Source organism: Durio zibethinus, chromosome 24, assembly GCF_047325235.1.
Source record: "Durio zibethinus cultivar Kanyao isolate XHJ-2024 chromosome 24, ASM4732523v1, whole genome shotgun sequence".
NCBI lineage: Eukaryota > Viridiplantae > Streptophyta > Magnoliopsida > Malvales > Malvaceae > Durio > Durio zibethinus.
Genome location: NC_143185.1, coordinates 10016914 through 10036238, shown reverse-complemented (window position 1 = coordinate 10036238; position 19325 = coordinate 10016914). Strand labels below are relative to the sequence as shown.

Sequence of the window (19325 nt, the reverse complement as noted above, 5' to 3'; positions counted from 1 at the left end):
GCAGCTAAACTTTATTTTGTAACCAAAATTCTTCTTCTCAATTCTTATTGTTGAGCAAGTTTGCAAATCATATTACATAATGCAACCTTCAACACAAATTGAAATCAAGAAAAAGTTCCCTGTTCATAACAGATGCATGTTACAAACAATCTAGAGAAAAACATATCGAAACCATCCACAAACTCTAGTGTAGAAAAAGCTTGACCGATATTATCAAAAACATTTTCATTTCTCAATTGTTATGGCGTTCCCTGTTTCATTGACAACATTGCCATTTAAAAAAAAATTATAACTGGTAACTTTAGATGCATCTATTGTTGTGTTTCTAGCTATAGTAGCACTATTATCGATTGATCCACCAACTGGCTTATTGTCATACATTGCACTGAATTGACCCTCTTAGCTAGCATAATTAAGGTTACTACTAGGTGCAACATATGCTTCATTTGTTGGTACACCAAAAACAATAGAATCTTTGTGGCCTCAGAGGGGTAAACACTAGAACCAGTTGAATTGTAAGCTGTTGATGTATGATCCATCATTGCTAATGAGTTAGCAACTACTACTTCACTATCTCCTATTCCATCATGGAAACTCTAACGTATAGAGTAAATAAACTAAAATTAACAACCAAGAGAATAATTTGTTGTCATTTTTTTATTTTACATGAAAGATATATCCAACCAAAAATGCAATAACAATATTTCTCCATTAAAATTATAGTAGAAAAGCACAAAACTAATGCCACTTCAAAATGAAATAAGAAAATTACCTAAAGGCATCTCATTTACTCCCAAAATTCCTAATTTTTAACTTTTCCCTCAAAACTCAAAAAATTCTAAAAAACAACATTTACTCAAAAATACCAAAAAAAAAAAAAAAACTAAAAAAAAAATCTTTCAATGAAATGCTCACCTAGCCAAGTTCATAATTTCTTCATGAAACCTTCAATTTTCTCAGTTGCATCATACATATTCTTCTCTTTGACATCATTTAAAAATAAATGGCATGTCCAACATTTTGGTGTTATATCTTTCCTAGTCATTTCTTTAAACAAGTTATAAGCCTATTCACTTCTGTTTGCTCTACAAAGTTCATGAATCAATAATAAGTAGGTTGAATTATCAAGACTAGGTTGATGTTTATTAACCATATCATTCAATAATTTGTTAAACAAACTACCTATTTTCCTAGTTTTAAAGCATGACTTCAGTAATGGATAATATGTCTGAACTTTGGGCTTGCAAAATTTAAAATTCTCCATATCCAGAAGGAGAGTTATGGCCTCTATTGTTAAGCGTGATGGCAAAGCATAATAATCATGCAATAATATATCAATGTATTAAGGGCAACACCATTATTTGGCATCTCTACCTCAAAAATTTCAGTAGCATCTTTCACTTGGCTCGCTCGCCCAATCTCTGGATCAAGCAGTTGTAAGAAAGTGTATCAGGTTTACATTCAACAGTTTTTATTCACAAAGTAATTTGCAAAGCTTTCTTAAAACTTCTCTGCCTTTGATAGTGGCCATATGATAGTGGTGTAAGTAATAACATCAGGAAGATAAGCTTAGACCACCATTTCATCAAGGAGTTCATATACTTTTGGAAAGTTATAATGGCAACACTAGAACCAGAGGATAGTTGAGTAGTTAATGACAGAAGGGTGACAACCATGTCTCCTTATTTTTTGAATTGTCCATAAAAATATTAAATGTGTGAGCATCAGGTGCAATGTGTGATTTGAGCAACAAGAAAATTTCACAGGCCTTTTTGATAACTTTATCTTATAAAGTTATTTCTAGTACTTTTATGGTTGATTTTTACTTAGTTTCTAGCAAAATAAAGTTTTTTTTTTCTTTTGAATGGTTGAATTTTCTATTTTGTAGGTTTTTTTAAAAGAAGAATGATCCTTAGTAATTCTTGAAGATTCTTGAAGTTTTTGATGATTCTTGGATGATTCTTGATCATATTTTGGATAGTTGAAATGTTTTTAAAAGTTCTTGATTTTCTTGAAAATCTTGAAATTCAAAAATGGAAAAAATGTTCAAGATTGGTTTTGGCAAGTGTTATAGAGTTGAAGATGATAAATCTTGAAGGAAGATGATGAATCTTGAAGGAAGATGATGAATCTTGAAGGAAGATGATGAATCTTGAAGAAAGATGATGAAAATTCATGTAAAGAACTCAAATTGGAATTTTAGCAATGAATAAGGATAGAATTGTACTTTCACATGGTTGTAAGTCCATGGTAACTTTTGTAGGTGCACATGCATAGGATTACTATAAGATGACATGGCATTTAAATAGTTTTCTTATTGTTGTAGAAAAATGATGTGGCATGATAAAGTGGCAATTCTATTTTGTTTTCCTATTTAAAGTTGGATTTCTTCTCTTAATGGTGAAGTATTCCTAATTCTACTTAAAGTAGGATTTTGCATAGGTTATAAATGCACTTTGCATGAGCATGTAGGAAGGATTTTGGATAAAGTTAATTTTTGATTTTTTTCAAAAAATCAAGTCAAGGTATGGAAGAGAAGATAAAGATCAAGATGGAATGATTTGAAGTAACTTTTTGAAAGCTAAATTTAGTGAAGTCAAAAATACACTTTCTTGATTTGGCAAGATTCTATTTTAGGTAAGTTTATGAATGGCATAAGTTGCTACATGATAAATTATGGTATAAAAAGATCTAAAAGCTTTTTTTTAAGAGTCTTTATTGAAAAAAACATTATGGGATTAAAGAAATCAAGTCCAACTAAAACTATATGAAGTCTTCTTGGAATCCCATTTTCAGCCGAACACTCAAGGGGACTTTTAGGCCTATAAATACTTGATTTAAGTCTTAGGAAAATGGTGTACAAGGGTTGGGGGTGATAGACCAATCCATAGCTTTCTTGTTTTTAGTTTCTTTAGCATTTAAACTTTTAGTTCTTAAATTTTTTGTTCCTTTAGTTTTATGTGGTTTCAATTTAGTTTATGCACATTATTTTAAGTTTACTTTAATTGAATATTGGTTTAAAGCTTTCTTTCTATTCTATTTTACTTAGTTTTTATACAAATTGGTTTAAAAAGTGCTAGATGCAATTGGTTTGAATTTTAATTTTTATAATTTGCAGTTCTATCTTTAAGTCTTGTTTAATTCATGATGATCAAGTTCGATTTTGTTGAGTTCATCCAATTACATGTTTAAGTCATCTTTAAGCATTCGGTTTACATTGTTAGGGTTAGATTTAAGTTTAATTATCACATGCTTATGGGGTTTACATGATATAAGGTAAAATTTATATAATTACAATTTGGGTTTGGTTGTTGTTATTGCAATTATTTTTTTATTTCATTTTAAGGGTAATAATTAATTAGTTAATACTTTTTTAATTAATCTTGTTTTAATTTGGTTTAGTTTTTATTGATTAAAGTTTGCATGAATTGCATTAGATTAGGGTTTATATCATTTGAGTTTTGCATATTGAGTTGATTTAATTTATGTTTAAGTTTAATTTGGTTAAATTGCATGTTATTTAATTAAAATAAAGTTACTTGCATGATTAATAGTTAATTAAGGTTTGTGTTTACATGGTTTACATGTTAGTTCATTGGGGTTTATATTGGCATTGCATATTTGATTCTTATAATTTTTTGTTTTGGTTCTTTTGATTAGTATTGCTTGTTTTCTTGCATTATTACTTTTGGTATATGCTATTTAAAGTTAATTGAATTTCAATTTGGCTATTTATCTTTACATTGATTTCTGGTTTTGCTTATGTTGTTATAAGTTTCTGTTTTGCATGTTTTTAGTTATTTATAGATTGTTTAGTTGAGTTTGGTATTGATTCATAGTATTACATGTTTTTAGGTTTTTATTTGATTAGTTTTCATAAATTTTAATTGATGTTTCTAAGTATAGGTTTAAAAGCATAAAATTTTGGTGCTTGAGTTTCTTATTTTTAAATCCTTGTGGGAACGATACTTTACTTATCATTATATCACTTGTGCTGACTCGTGCTTACAGATATCATCAATCAATTTTTTGGTGCGATTGTTGGGGATTGAGTGGAAATCACAACATAAATACTAATCTCTTTACTTGTAGCTTAGATTTTTATTTTCTTACTTTTATTTGTTTTGGTTAGTCTTGTTTTGTATGCCAAGAATTATGAGTGGCAATATAGTACCCTTAGACAAAGAAATTGAGAAAATAATTAAAAAGATAAATGGGTAAAAGGTAAGTATCTTCTTAATCAATGCTGAGCAACAAGATAATCAAAGAACACTTAGGGATTATACTATCCCTTAGCTAGATGGTTTTCAACCTAGTATTAATAGGCTTGCCATTCAAGCTAATAATTTTGAATTGAAACCATCTATTATCAACATGATTCAAAATTTTATTCAGTTTAGTGAGTTAGCTAATAATGACCCTAACTTGCATTTTTTTAATTTTCTTGAGATTTGTGATACATTTAAGTAAAATAGTGTTAATGATGATGCCATTGGACTAAGACTTTTTTTGTTTTCTTTTAAGAATAAAGTAAAGAGTTGGCTTGTGTCTTTACCTCTTGGTTCTATTACAACATGGGATGGCTTTGTTTAAAATTTTTTAGCTTGTTTTTTCCTTCCATCAAAGATAGCCAAAATGTATAATGACATCATTTCTTTTCAGCAAATAGAGGTTGAATCTTTTTTTGATGCTTAGGGAGAGATACAAGGAATTGTTAAGAAAGTGCCTATTACCATGGTTTACCTATATGGTTTCAAGTTTAAATTTCTTATAATGGTTTAAGAGGACAAGCGAGACTACCATTAATGCTACTGGTAGTGGGGCTTTAATGGGTAATGCCATTAATGAAACATATGATCTTATTGAAGAGATGGCCATGAATAACTATGAGGAAGCCAAAACACCATTAGCTAAACAAGACCAAGTAGAAGCTTTCCTTAAGCCAAAGCCTAAGGCTTTTTGGTCAACAATCCATTTCCCTCAAAGGTTTCAGAGCCGAAAAAAAGATAAACAGTTTGAAAAGTTTAGGAAAGTCTTCAAAAGTCTCTAAATCAGAATTCCATTTGCTGATACCAACCTATGCAAAGTTCATGAAAGATATTCTCCCAAAGAAAAAAAGGTTGAAGGATTGTGATAGCATTGCACTCATTGAGGAATGCTACACCATCTTGTGGAGAAGTTAACCACTTAAACATAAAGAGCTAGGGAGTTTTACTATTTCTTGCACTATTGGCAACCTTAATTTTGATAAAGCTCTTTGTGTTTTGGCTGCCATTATTAATTTAATGCATTTGTTTGTTTTTAGGAGACTTGGACTTGGAGAAATCATAAAACCTACTTCTATTACCATTCAACTTGTTGATAGGTCACTCAAGCATCTAAAAAGAATCATTGAAGATGTGTTTGTGAAAGTAGGTAGACTTAACCTCCCAATTGATTTTATGATATTGGATTGTTTGAAACATAAAGAGGTTCCAATCATTTGGGAAGACCATTTTTAGCTACTAGCAAAGCACACATTGACATGCAAAAAAGAGAACTATCTATGAGAGTGAAAGATCAAGAAGTGACCTTTAACATGTTTAACACTATCAAGTACCCTACTAAGGTTGATGATTGCTTAAAGGTTGATGAGTTAGATAATGTGGTGAAATACGTGATTGAAGATGATTGTTTAGAAGAATTAGAACATGTTGTGATGTGGAATCAGTTAAAGAAGTACTTGAGGAGGAATCATGCAATTTGGTGTTTTGAAATCGATGAAATCATCTAATGGTTTGAAGTTATCCATTGAGGAGCCCTCCACTTTAAAACTTAAACCATTGTCTTCTCATTTTAGGTATGCCTGTTTAGGGGATTTTTTTATTTTGGCTATTATAATTTCAGCATCTTTAGATGATATGCAAGAAGGAAAATTGTTAGCTGTGTTAAAAAAACATAAGAAGGTAATGGGTTGGTCAATAGTTGATACTGAAAGGATAAACCCATCTTTATGCATGCACAAGATTCTATTAGAGGATAATCATAATCGCGAAAAGGATTGTTAAGAAAGAAATTATTAAATGGTTGTGCAGGAATTATTTACTTAATTTTTTATAGTTCTTGGGTTAGCCTAATTCAATGTATGCCAAAGAAAGGTAAGATGATTATGGTGACTAATGAAAATGATGAGATCATTCCAACAAAAACAGTCACTGGGTGGAAAGTATGTATGATTATAAGAAGTTAACAAAGCAATTAGAAATGACCACTTTCCATTTTTTTTTTTATTAATCAAATGCTTGGCAGATTGGCTAGTCATGAGTTCTACTACTTATTAGATATTTATTTTGGTTATAACCAAATCACCATTATTCTTGAGGACTAAGAAAAAACTATATTCACATGCCCCTTATCCAATTTTTCAAAGGTGTATGAAGGCTATTTTCTCTGAAATGGTGGAAAACTTCTTAGAGGTATTTATGGATAAATTTTTTATTTTTGGTGATTTTTTTTATTTATGTTTAACCCATCTTGCGAAGGTGTTCAAAAGATGTGAAAAGGCCAATCTAGTGCTTAATTAGGAAAGGTTCCATTTTATGGTACAAAAAGGTGTGGTGTTAGGTCACAAGGTTTCTTCCTAAAGAATATAGGTGAATAAGGCTAAGATTGAGGTGACTGAGAATTTTCCACCTCAAAATTTATTTAGAGGCATAAGGAGTTTTCTTGGACATGTTGATTTCTATAAAGGATTCATTAAAGATTTTTTCAAAATCCCTAAGCCACTATGCATTTTGCTAGAAAAAGATGTGAAATTCAAGTTTGATGATGCTTGTATGAATGATTTTCTTACTTTAAAAGAAAAATTGGTTTTGGCCCCAATTATTGCATGTCTTGATTGGAATTTACGTTTTGAGTTGACGTGTGATGCCAATGACTATGTAATGGGGGATGTTTTAAGATAAAAAAAGATAAGATTTTCCATCCTATTTATTATGCTAGCAAGACTTTAAATGAGGCACAATTGACTTATACTATAATTGAAAAAGAGTTATTGGCAGTGGCTTTTGCTTTTGAGAAATTTTGATCTTATCTACTTGGCACTAAGGTAGTAGTCTATGCTAATCATTCGGCTATAAACTACCTCATTGCAATGAAGAATGCTAAGCCAAGATTGATTAGATGAGTTTTATTTCTTTAAGAATTTGATTTGGAAGTTAAGATAAGAAGGGAACTAAAAATCAAGTGGCTAATAATCTTTCGAGATTAAAGAATGAAGCATTAAAAAGTGAGTTAATTTATGAATCTTTCCCTAAAAAGTAACCCTTCTTCTCTAAAACATTGCCATGGTATGCTGATTTTGTCAATTATAGAGTAGGTAATGTTTGTCCTCCTGATTTTACTTTTCAACAAAGAAAAAAATTTCTTAGTGATATTAAATATTATGTATATGATGGCCCTTTTCTTGTTTAAGTAATGTAATGATCATGTTTTAAGAAGGTGTGTTCCCAAAGAGGAAGTTGAAGATATTTTTTAACATTGTCACTCATTTGAATATGGTGGACATTATGATGGAGCAAGAGCTATAGCCAAAGTGCTACAATTAGATTTTTATTAGGCAAGTTTATTTAAAGATGCTCATGAGTTTGTTTTAAAGTGTAATAAGTGCCAAAAGACTGGTAATCTCTCAAGAAAACATGAGATGCCTCTCACTAACATCTTGGAAGTCAAATTTTTTTATGCATAAGGGATTGATTTTATAAAACCTTTTATTTATTCATATGGAAACTTGTACATCATAGTGGTAGTAGACAATGTATCTAAATGGGTAAAAATAGCTGCTTTCCCTTCTAATGATGCCAATATGGTATTGAGATTCCTTAAGAAAAATATCTTTACAAGATTTGGCACACCAAGAGTAATTATTAGCAATAAAGGATCCCATATTTACAACAAGATGTTTGAAGCTCAACTAGCCAAGTATAGGGTGAAGCATAGGATAACCATTTCATATCATCCTTAAATAAGTGGCCAAGCTTAAGTATCAAATAAGGAGATTAAAAGAATTTTAGAGAAAACTATGAACCCTTCAAGGAAAGATTGGTCATTACGACTTGATGATTCATTGTGGGCAAATCATAATGCATTTAAGACTCTTGTAGGTATGTCTCCATATCGGTTAGTTTATCATATATCTTGTCATCTCCTTATGGAATTAAAGCATAAGGCATATTGGGTAATCAGGAATTTGAACTTGGATGCAAATGTTGTAGTGAGAAAAGATTGCTTTAATTAAATGAGATAGACGAGTTTCAACTTCAAGCTTATGAGAATGCCATGATTTTCAAGGAGAAAACCAAGAGGTGGCATGACAAAAAGATTATGGAAAAGCATTTAGAGCCTGGGCAACAAGTTTTGCTTTTTAATTCTCTGTTTTTCTTATTCCCTAGTAAATTGAAATCAAGATGGGATGGCCCTTTTGAAGTAACTTAAGTATTTCCATATGAAGCCATGGAAATCATGGATCGCAAGTTGAGGAAATCTTTCAATGTTACTAGACATAGAGTGAAAAGGTATTTCAGAGGAGTTTTAGATCAACAAGAAGATGTTTTAGTCTTGGCTGAACGTAAGTATGATCAAAGAGTTTTGGTATGTATTAGTCAAGCTTGACTATAACTAGTGCTGTGTAGGAGGCAACCCGATTTTTAATTTTTAGTGTTGCATATTTTTAGTTTGTTTACTTTTAGTTCTCTTTTAGGACTAATTATGCTTTGGTTTCTTTATTTTGTTTTCATAGGAATTAGGTTCAAGAAAGCTATATGTGCTATGACAATGGTGAATTCCATGCATTCGACTAAGTGGATTACATGCTATTACATTTGACCATTGGAGTTTTAAGGGAGTATTTCTCTTTTTTTCATGCTTTTATGCTTTATTTGCACCCATTGGGAACAATGTGTTATTTAAGCTTTGGGGGAGAGAATAATTGTGCCAAATTTTTCAAAAATTTTTCAAATTTTTTTGTTTCTGAGCTTAATTTTATATGTTTAGAATCATTATATCATTCCCTTTATTATTTTCTTATAATCCAATGATACTAATTTTGAGTGACTTTAAGTATAGCTTTTTAAAAAAGAATGAATATATTGAAAGCATAAGATGAATCCTTGAATTTGTTTCTTTTTAACTGCAATATTTTTTCATCCTTAAGCACTTAATCTTGATTTTTGAGATGTACGTATGTTTAGTTGAAGTTAGGTAGTTATGGAGTTGGTTTGATCTTTGAAATATTGTACTTATTTTAGAATTTGCATGAGCATCCCTCAAGGTGAAATAATAGACCACACTTAATAAGGGAGATGATTTAGGCCATCTTTGAATCGTTTAAGTCTTTCAAGCTAACCTTTATATATATTTATCCCTAGCCACCCTTTTTTAGCCTTATATATACCCTTTCTTTATTTTCACCTACATAAATGGCCACCATTTTGATTTATTATCTTTATCTTTTTACCATACCCTATGTGCATATAGATCAATTAAAAGAATTATGAGAGTTATGTTACGTTGGGAAGGAAGGGTGGAGTTTGGAGTTTGAAAAGAAAATGTTTGTTCAAATTCTATTTCAAAGTGAAAGAAAAAGAAAATAAAAAGCTAAAAGTAGCTTTTCAAAAGAAAGAAAGAAAAATAGAATTGAAAAAAAAGAAAAGTGAAAATGGCAAAAGTTCTTCATAAAAATCAATGAAGTGTAGATCCTATCATTTGTTTGGAAATGAAAGAAGAATTTAAGTTTGGGGGGGTTACAATTTTCTTGGAAGCTCTTTTATCAGTAAAAGTGTAAATCCTAGTGATGCATGTTTAGGTTTTATGAGTAAATTTTCTTTTATCATACCTTAACCCTAGCCTGACATTATAAGTTTAATAAAGGCCAATTGATCTGTGGTTAAGTTTGTGGCTAAATTAGTGGAAAGGTTATGTAAAAAGTGAACTTATGAAATTTGTTCATGCTTTGAAGAGATTTTTGATTTCATGTTTGCTTAAAATTAATTGAATAACTTGTGTTAATTTGAGATGGATTATTCACACACACATACAAATTTGAGATTGGAACGTAAGGTTATTCTTGGATGATTTTTGTGTGGGATCTATGTTCTTGATTTTCTTTCTAGATATACTTATCATGCAATTTTGAGGATTCATAAGAATCTAGTATTGTGAGTGTGTGTGATGACCTCTAGCACGTTATTTTCTATTTTTCTTACTTTTTGCTTGAGGACAAGTAAAAGTTCAAGTTTGGGGGTTTGATAATTCTATTTTATAAAGTTATTTCTAATGCTTTTATGGTTGATTTTTGCATAGTTCTTAGCAAAATAAAGTTCTTTTTACTCCTAAATGGTTGAATTTTTTGTTTTGTAGGTTTTCTTAAAGAAAAGAGTGATTTTTGGTAATTTTTAAAAATTCTTAAAGTTTCTTGATGATTCTTAATTATATTTTGGATAGTTGAGATGTTCTTGGAAGTTCTTGATTTTCTTGAAAATCTTGAAATTCAAGAATAGAAAAAATGTTCAAGATTTGCTTTGGCAAGTGTTATGGAGTTGAAGATGATGAATCTTAAAGAAAGAAGATGAAAATTCATGCAAAGAACTCAAGTTGGAATTTCGATAATAAATAAGGGTAGACTTGCACTTTTACATGATTCCAAGTCCATGGTAGCTTGTGTAGGTGCACATGCATGGGATTACTATGGGATGACATGACATTTAAAGAGTTTTCTTATTGTTTAAGGAAAATGTTATGGCATGATGAGATGGCAATTCTATTTTATTTTCCTATTTTGAGTTGGATTTCTTTTCTTAGTGGTGAAGTATTCCTAATTCTGCTTTGAGTAGGATTTTGCATAGGTTATAAATACATTTTGTATGAGGATTTAGGAAGCTTTTTGGATAAAGCTAATTTTTGATTTTTTTTTAAAGAAATCAAGTGAAGGTATGGAAGAGAAGATGAAGATAAAGATGGAATGATTTGAAGCAACTTTTTAAAAGCTAAATTTAGTAAGACCGAAAATATACTTTCTTGATTTGGAAAGATTCTATTTTTGGTAAGTTTATGTATTATATGAGTTGTTGCATGATAAGTTATGGAATATAAAAATCTAGAAGCTTTTTTTTCAATAGTCTTTATTAAAAAAACATTATGCGATTAAAAAGACAAAGTCTAATCAAAACTATGTGAAGTTTTTTTGGAATCCCATTTTCATCCGAAGACTCTAGGGGAATTTTAGGCCTATAAATACATGATTTAAGTGTTAGGAAAAGGGGTGTACAAGGGTTGGGGTGACAAACCAATCCATAGCTTTCTTGTTTTTAGTTTTCTTTAGCATTTAAACTTTCGATTCTTAAGTTTCTTGTTCTTTTAGTTTTATGATTTTTCAATTAAGTTTATGCACATTATTTTAAGTTTACTTCAATTGAATTTTGGTTTAATGCTTTCTTTCTATTATGTTTTACTTAGTTTTTATGCAAATTGGTTTAAAAAGTGTTAGCTGCAATCGATTTGCATTTTAAACTTTATAATTTGCAATTCTATCTTTAAGACTTGTTTAATTAATGCTATTCATGTTTGGTTATGTTGAGTTCATCCAATTACATGTTTAAGTCATCTTTAAGCATTTAGTTTACATTGTTAGGGCTAGATTTAAGTTTAATTATCACATGCTTTTAAGGTTTGCATGATTTAGGGTTAAATTGATATAATTACAATTTGGGTTCAATTGTTTTTATTGCAATTGTTTTTGATTTCATTTTTAGGGTAATAATTAGTCAATACTTCATTTAATTTATTTTGTTTCAATTTAGTTTAGTACTTATTAGTTAGGGTTTGCATGAGTTGCACTTGATTAGGGTTTATATTATTCGGGTTTTGCATATTGAGTTGATTTAATTTATGTTTAAGTTTAATTTAGTTTAATTGCATGTTATTTAATTAAAATAGAGTTACTTGCATGATTTATAGTTAATTAAGGTTTGTGTTTACATGGTTTGCATGTTAGTTCATTAGAGTTTATATTTGGCATTGCATATTTGATTCTTATAAGTTTCTGTTTTGGTTCTTTTGATTAGTATTACTTATTTTCTTGCATTATTACTTTTGATTTATGCTATTTAGAGTTAATTGAATTTCAATTTCGGTATTTAGCTTTATATTGATTTCTGTTTTTACTTATATTGTTATTTTGGTTTCTGTTATGCATGTCTTTAGTTATTTATAGCTTGTTTAGTTTAATTTGGCATTGATTCATAGTATTGCATGTTTTTAGGTCTTTATTTGATTAGTTTTCATATCTTTTAATTGATTTTTCTAAGTATAGGTTTAATGGCATACAATTTTGGTGCTTAAGTTTTCTATTTTTCAATCCTCGTGGGAATGACACTTTATGTATCATTATATTACTTGTGTTGACTCTGTGCACTTACAAATATCATCAATCACTCTTCAAAGTTTTTCTTTTTGCTAAGGGTGTCAAGCAACAAGTTCATTGAATCTACATTCTTCTCCAATCCAAAAGTTTCCAATTCATCAAATATCCTCACAGCATTTTCCCATTCTTGTGCATAGCAAACTTGAAGGGAGTTATGTATCATTATTAGAGTTAAAGCAGCATAATTCTTAAATATTTTAATTTCTTAAAACTAAGATCAATCAATAAGATTATAAAAACAATATATATATATATATATATATATATACAAGCATGCATAGTTTCGGTTAAAGTTATTATCTTGAATGCTAAAAATCCTTTGGTTCAATTTGGTGATCTTCCAAATACATTCCAAGCCAAGAAATTACCCAAGTATTTGGCCTCTAATGGTGATCCACATTAACTCTTATGAAAGAACCTTATCTAAGATTTGGTAGAACTTAAAGCCACACTATAGCTAGTAAGTGTTTGTAAGACCTTTTGTATTTTCTTGAGTGATCTTTAGATGCTTGGTTAGTTACTTTTACTCATTTGTTACAAGAAGGGGTGGCTTGAGATTTTTCTTTATAGCGAAAGCATTCAGCCACATTAGATTTAATGCTTGAAGTACAAATTTTCACAATTAACTCTATGCTAGTCAAATTTACAAAATAAAGGAAACTCTTTCTTTTATTTTTTATTTCCTTTATTTTTTTCATATCATAATCAAATTAAGTCCAACTTAATTTGTCCTAATTTTAATCTTTCACAATTGTCCTATTGTGTGTGATCCATTAGGTTCTTTAGCATGTTGGCAATAAATACAAGCATTATAAGCTTTAGTATTCAGTTATAGATGAAACAAACTTTTTGTCTTCATCACCAATTCTCCAATTAACCAGCCTTATGTTTATAGAGTATGATCAATGCTAGCTTTATTGCCATGACCCTTAATTGCTAAAGAAAAATCAATATGGCTTCACAACCTATCCGTGAATTGTCTTTGTGTATAATTAGTATTCTTTCATCACATAGTATGTCAGTTTGAATATTGAATATGGTTTAGTGTTTACTCAATCTTCTTTACCATGTTAAGTCTTATCCTTGACATTAACTCACAAATAAGTTTGAGACCAATTCTAAAGTCTTATTTCGCTTTGGCTAAAGATTTCTCAAGTTAATTCAATCAATACTAGTTGAAATACTCTTTTGATTACACAAGAAGATGAATCCCATCTTGATTACTTCATGAACTTTTATATGCCTCATGTTATACCCAACAACACTTGACTAGTGCATTCTTGGTTAGAACCATAAATAAAGTAAAGTCAAAATATAACATTCATAATATAAGATCATAAGTAATCTCAAGTCAAATGATCACTTATATAACCATCACATGAGAATGTAGCTATAGACACTAAGCTAGTCGAATTTACAAAATAAAGGAAACTCTTTCTTTTGTTTTTTATTTCCTTTATTTTTTGTCGTACCAAAATCAAATTAAGTCTAACTTAATTTGTCCCAATTTTAATCTTTCACACTTGTCCTATTGGTGTGATACATTAGGTTCTTTAGTATGTTGGCAATAAATATAAGCATTATAAGCTTTAGTATTCAGCTATAGATGAAACAAACTTTTTGTCTTCATCACCAATTCTCTAATTAACCAACCTTATGTTTATAGATCATGATCAATGCTAGCTTTATTGTCATGACCCCTAATTGTTAAAGAAAAGTCAATATGGCTTGACAACCTATCCGTGAATATCTTTGTATATAATTAGTATTCTTTCATCACAAAGTATCTCGGTTTGAACATTGAATATGGTTTAGTTTTTAGTGTTTACTCAATCTTGTTTACCATGTTAAGTCTTATCCTTGACATTAACTCAAAAATAAGTTTTAGATCAATTCTAAAGTTTTATTTCGCTTTGGCCAAAGATTTCTTAAGTTAATTCAATCAAGACTAATTGAAATACTCTTTTGATTACATAAGATGATAAATTCCATCTTGATTACTTCATGCATCTTTATATGCCTCGTGTTATACACAACAATGCTTGATTGGTGCATTCTTGGTTAGAACCATAAATAAAGTAAAGTCAAAATATAATATTCATCATATAAGATCATAAGTAATCTCAAGTCAAAGGATCACTTATACAACCATCACATGAGAATGTAGTTATAGATACTATGTGAACTACCACATAACATTCTCATATCTGGTCATGTTCAGTGAACTTGTTTTTGTAATAAGCACCTACAAGTTAGCTCAAGTTTACCTAAACTTTAACTTATGAGATTAGTTGCTTGCTTTATAAGCAAGAGCATAACCATGTGCTTGTCTCAATAGATTTTGTCAATGTGCTCTTATTGATAAAGTATCGACTAGGAACAATTTTGGAACATATAGCTTTTTATGCAATGAACTCACAATTACAATCTCATTGTAATTCCCTGGCAAAGCTTTATTTATATTCTGACAACTTTATCATATAAGCATCAACATTTAAATATATGTATACAAGTTTAATGATAAATAAATAAGATCTTTATAAGATATCAAATATTAGAGCACTACAAATATGACAATGTCTCAGTCAAAATATGATTTGGCTTAAAGGACAATTACCAACAATCTCTCACTTACACTAAAGCCAATAATTCATGTATCTAATACCATATTTGATTATACATGCTTATCATGTTTTTGCTAGGACATAGCTTTAGTAAGAGGATCAAGAATGTTATCCTTAGTGGGTACTCGTTCAATTTTAACATCACCTTTAGAAACAAAGTCTTTAATGAGATGATATCACTGTAATACATATTTTTTCTTTGATGAGACCTTGGTTCCTTGGCTTGAGTAAGAGCTCCATTATTCTCACAATAGATTGCTATCGGATCAATAATGCTAGGAACAATACTTAGTTCAATTACAAACTTTTTAATCCGCAAGACCTTTTTGGTAGCCTCAGATGTAGAGATGTATTCAGCTTTAGTTGTAAAGTTTATAATTGAACTCTATTTGAAACATTTCCAACTCACTACTCCACCATTTAGAGTAAAAACATAGCCACATTGAAACTTGCTATCATTCTTGTCAGATTGAAAGCTTGCATCACAATAGCCCTTAACAAGGAGTTTGGCTCCACCATAGACAAAAAACATATCCTTAGTTCTTCTCAAGTACTTAAGGATTGTTTTCATGACCTTCCAATGATATTCACCTAGATTTGCTTGATATCTACTTGTTATACTTAAAGCATATGAGATATTAGGCCTTGTACATAATATTGCATACATAATATATCTAATTATCGAAGCATATGAAACTTTATTCATGCTATCTTTTTAATTTATGTCTTAGGACACATGTTTTTGAAAAGATTTATGTCATACGACATTGGCTAGAATCCCTTTTTGGATCCTTTCATGATAAACCTTTTTAGCACTTTGTCTATGTATTTGAATTGTGAGAGACCAAGCAACCTTTTGATTTGTCTCTATAGATCCTTCTACTCAGCACATCTGTTCTTCTCCCAAATCCTTCATGGAGAACTTCTTTGATAACCAAATCTTGGTAGATTGTAGCATGGGTATATCATTTCCTATAAGCAATATGTCATCCACGTACAACACTATGAAAATGATTACACTCTCACTTGTCTTATTGTATACACAAGGTTCATTTATCTTTTTTATAAATCCAAATTCAATAATTTCTTCTTCCAAATGTATATTCCAACTCCTTGATACTTGCTTAAGTACATAGATAGATCTTTGAAGCTTACACACCATGTCGGCATTCTTTTTAGATTCAAAACCTTTGGGTTGTGTCATGTACACATCCTCTTACAAATTCTCATTAAGGAGTGTTGTTTTGACATCCATTTGGCATATCTCATAGTAATGGTATGCGACAATAGCAAGCAAAATCTTAATAGACTTTAACATAGCTATTGGTGAAAAACTTTTATCAAAATCAATTCCTTATTTTTTATTATAACCTTTTACAACTAACTTGACTTGTATGTTTGTTCATTATCATCCATGTCGGATTTCTTCTTGAAAAACCATTTACACCCTATTAGACTTAATTTGTCCCAATTTTAATCTTTCACAATGTCTTATTATGTGTGACCTATTAGGTTCTTTAGCATGTTGGCAACAAACACAAGCATATAAGTTTTAGTATTTGGCTATAGATGAAACAAACTTTTTTCCTTCATCACCAATTCTCTGATTAGCCAATTGTATATTTATAAATTATGATCAATGCTAGCTTCATTGCTATAACCCCCAATTGCTAAAGAAAAGTCAATATGGCTTAATAACCTATTCATGAATGGTTTTTGTGTATAATTAATGTCCTTTCATCATATAGTATCTCGATTTAAACATTGAGTATGATTTAGCGTCTACTCAATCTTGTTCAACCATGATAAGTCTTATCCTTGATATTAACTCACAAACAAATTTTAGAATAATTTTAAAATCTTATTTTGCTTTGACTAAAGATTTTTCAAGTTAATCAATCAAGATTAGTTAAGACACACTCTTGATAACACAAGGTGATGGATTTCATGTTGATTACTTCATGCATTTTCATATGTCTCATGTTACACCCAACAGATAGGAGCATTCTTGGTTAGAACCATAAGTAAAGTCAATGTATAACATTTATCATATAAAATTACAAGAAATCTTAAGTGAAAGGTTTACTTATACAATCATCACATGAGAATGTAGCTGTAGACACTATGTGAACTACTATATAACATTCTCATATCAGATCATGTTTAGTGAACTTATTCTTGTAACAAGCACCCATATGTTACCTTAAGTTTACCCAAAGTTCAACTTATGAGATCAATTGCTTGCTTCATAAGTAAGAACATAACCATATGCTAGTTTCAACAACTTTTGTCAATGTCTTTTTATTAATAAAGCATCGACTAAGAACAATTTTAAAACCTATAGCTTTTATGCAGTGATGATCTCATAATTATAATCTCATTGTAATTACCTTACAAAGCTTTATTTATATTTTGAGGACTTTATTATGTAAGAATCAATATTGAAATATATGTATACAAGCTAAATGATAAAGAAATAAGACCTTTATAAGATATTAAATATTAAAGTATTGTAAATATGATAATGTCTTAGCCAAAATATGATTCAATTTGAAGGGCAAATACCAACAAAACCTTTCCATAACCTTGCCATTTCAAATCAAAATAAAACATGCAAACCTTAAAACACTAATAATGAATCAAACACAAAATCAACTGAAAAAAAACAAAAAAAATGTAGACACTCAAATCAAACTAACATGTAACCAAAAGAAGAACACAACATAAACAAATATCATTGATAACATCCAACAAAAGAAAATCTCGTTAACATCAATAGTGGAATGCAATAATACATGAGATTGATATCCACTTTCACCATTAACAGTAATAGGATCATATTCAGACACATTACTAATAGACCCCATCATATTAGAAGCTTAAATTAAAGATCTTTTTCTCTTAACATCACCAATGAATGTATTATCTTCATCTCTACTAATGTTACCAAAATTGATACCAAAATGCTCTCTTTCATCACCAATAGATTCTATTAAATTACTAATAAAAGCTGAAGATCTTCTTATCTACTACCTTCTCAATCTTATAGACCACAACCTTTTTAATATTCTAATTCTCTTATCTCTTCCTTTACTAACAGAATCTATGATTAAAAAGAACAACTTAACACATTCAAACTTTAACCAATATATACACAAAACATCTTCTACTAATAGAATCCATAAATAAAACTAATAATTAAGTATAAAACCAAATCGATACATAGACAACAATAAACATTCAAACCCAAAACCAAAAAACATCATTTCATACTACATTCCTAATCAACTAACACACATAAACAAAAAAAAATTCAAGAAACAAATAAACTAAATAAACAAAATCAAACACAATCGAAAAAAATACACAAAAATGTAAAAAAATAACAACAATGTAAAAACCAAAATTCCAACTTAAAATTTACCTTAAACTCAAACAACCTAATACCTCCAACTATATCTACAAAAAAACAAAATCTCAATTAAAAACTACCAAAAAAATTAAATAATAAATTCACTGCATAACCAAAAATGATGAAAATAAACAAAACTAACATACAATCCCATTAAAAACATAACCAACACAAACATCACAATATTACCAAAAACATCAAAATAAAACAAAAAATCAAACTTTTCATTCACTATCAACTTCATCAACAAATCAAACAAAACCCCAATCTTAAACAAGATAACCTCACCAATACTACTTTCATGCTTACTTTCACACATAACTTTATTTATTTTAGACTGAAACCTTTGCTCATGAAATAAATGATTGTTTCTTTTTTTTTTTATTTTAACATTTTTAAATTAACAGCATAAGAATAAGGAAGTGGTTGCATTTGTATTTAATAAAGGTGAATCGACATATCATTAGACTCGTTTCACAATAAAAAACTTAGAATAATAGAACATCCAATAGAAAACTACAATGGTAAATGGTTGGTGCATGTTGTTGGATCCCTAGCTGTTCCTTTAGAAACATTTCTTCACCCCCATGCAATTAAAAAAAAAGAAAAAGAAAAGAAAACTCAAACAAATTACACTACATGACATGCAACAAAACAAAATTCCTCTCAACTTAAAGATACACAAAAACAATCACAAAAATAAGTCACTCACTAACCTTCAACTTAATCCCAAACAACATTCAAGAATACATCCACAAAAAAACGTTGATCAAACAAAAAATTCCAAATATTTTAAACAATCTGATTTGACTATCATCCATAAAACATGTAA

The 19325-nt window shown here is 29.5% G+C and overlaps 2 pseudogenes; both read right to left on the bottom strand.

The window, feature by feature from the left end:
• Window positions 1-493: 493 nt before the first annotated feature.
• LOC111316363 (pentatricopeptide repeat-containing protein At3g04130, mitochondrial pseudogene) lies at window positions 494-12620 on the bottom strand (annotated as a pseudogene).
• Window positions 12621-15115: 2495 nt separating this feature from the next.
• On the bottom strand, window positions 15116-15793 carry LOC149511913 (secreted RxLR effector protein 161-like; annotated as a pseudogene).
• Window positions 15794-19325: the final 3532 nt, after the last annotated feature.